The sequence below is a fragment of the Nothoprocta perdicaria genome, unplaced genomic scaffold (genome assembly GCF_003342845.1).
Source record: "Nothoprocta perdicaria isolate Ctin4 unplaced genomic scaffold, notPer1 scaffold_85, whole genome shotgun sequence".
Classification (NCBI taxonomy): Eukaryota; Metazoa; Chordata; class Aves; order Tinamiformes; family Tinamidae; genus Nothoprocta; species Nothoprocta perdicaria.
In genome coordinates, this window is record NW_020456143.1 from 461,521 (window position 1) to 463,352 (window position 1,832).

At 36.5% G+C, this 1,832-nt stretch overlaps 1 non-coding gene across 1 annotated transcript; it reads left to right on the forward strand.

The window, feature by feature from the left end:
- Positions 1 to 1,256: 1,256 nt before the first annotated feature.
- Positions 1,257 to 1,328, forward strand: TRNAA-UGC. Its single transcript has one exon. It is a non-coding gene; the product is annotated as a tRNA-Ala (tRNA).
- Positions 1,329 to 1,832: the final 504 nt, after the last annotated feature.

The window sequence follows — 1,832 nt, forward strand, 5'->3', positions numbered from 1 at the left end:
TAGAATATGGACAAGCTGTAGTGTAAGCTAAAGGAGAGTTACCCTAAATATAAGAAAGATACAAGACATAACCTATCTGGACTTCAATAATATATGGTTATGCTTCTATTTGAGAATTTTTTCATTAAACTAGAAAAAGTAGGGATTTATATGGAATATTTTTGAGAACCAAGGAAGTGACTACAGGAATGTTAAAAAACTTCAGCAAGTATTTCAGATTTTAAAAGGATTCGTATTGAGACTCATCTAAATAATTTTAAAAAAATCATGAAAAATTTGGTAGGTATCATCATATACATAAAGAATCAGAACAATCTAAGGATTTGTGTGATAGAAATGAGAAAAAATGCCGTAATATAAAATTCAAATGAGTTGAGAAGTAAAAGAAGTAAAAGTAAAGTACAAAGTAAAGAATGATTACTTATATATACTGGATGATGAGAGCCCTGCATACAAGTTACTTTCTGGATGACTATTCTTCAAGAATATCYTCAAACAATGAAAAATGCATATATGATACCAAGATATATTTGATCAGATATTTCCAGTAGAGGGAAGGAAATATTAGGTCAATATCATAACTGCTGTTTGGGACAACATGTGGAATGTTGTAAGAAAAGTGAATTGCTCATATGTAAAAACAATCTAAGCCTATCTTAGGCTAGGATAACCAGCAGAATAAACACCTCATTTTATAAAGTGAATAGAGGAGCAAGGTTTGTTTAGCATTGAAAAGTGAAGATGCGCATGTCCAGAAGTAAATAGAAGCTCATAAATGCAAAATAAATGGCTATAAACTGTATATGAATTTAAGTAGTCTGGAAATTGAAACAGTTATTCCTTCGAAAAGTTAGAGCTTTTTAAGATAGGGCTAGATGAAATTAAGGAGATTATATGATCAGAAAGAATGAATAAGATAGGATCCAGCAAATAATATGTTTATTGGCAGATATTTCTTCTCTGTTCTTGTATACATAAAAATGAACCGCCATTTTAAAATAAGCTAAGAAATATTAAACGATTTTTCAATGTTTGTCTGTAGCTTTACATATTTTRTAAGTAGATAAACTCATTAAAATCTGATTACAGTTCAATCAAAATCTGATTATAGTTCAATAGTATAATCCACTTATGAATTATATAAGGAGAATATATCCCACAGATTTGAAATATTTGGGGCTTGAACTTAGGAGTGCTAGAGTGACAGTGCTAAATTCTGATGTGTATTTGCCGGAATGCATACACACCCAAAGCAAGGGGATGTAGCTCAGTGGGAGAGCGCTTGCTTTGCATGTAAGAGGCCCTGGGTTCAAGCCCCAGCATCTCCACAWAATTTTGGGAGTCCTGGTTGACAAGACCTTAACCATGAGCCAGCAATGTGCCCTCACGGTCAAAGTCACGTATCATACACGYGGCCTGCACCAGGAGCATGTTGCCAGCAGGTCAAGGGAGGGTATCCTGCCYCTCTCCTCAGGTTTGGTGAGGATACCTGGAGTGCTGGGTGCTGTTCTGGGCTTCACAGTATAAGAGACATGTGGAGTTTCTAGAGAGGGAGGGTCCACTGGAGAACAACATRGATGATGGACTGGAGCATCTCTTGTATGAGGAAAGACTAAGTGACCTGGGCATGGTTAGCCTGGAGAAGAGAAAATAGAGCGCTCAATATGTGTAAGTACTCTTAAGTACCTGAGAGGAAAGTATAGGGAGGATGGAGCCAAACTCRGTGGTGGCCAGTCATATGGGTAAGGGATAATTAGTGCAAGTTGAAACACTYGCTCYATCTGCATGTGAGGAAGAACTCCTTTGCTGTGAGGGTGACAGAGAGGTTGTGG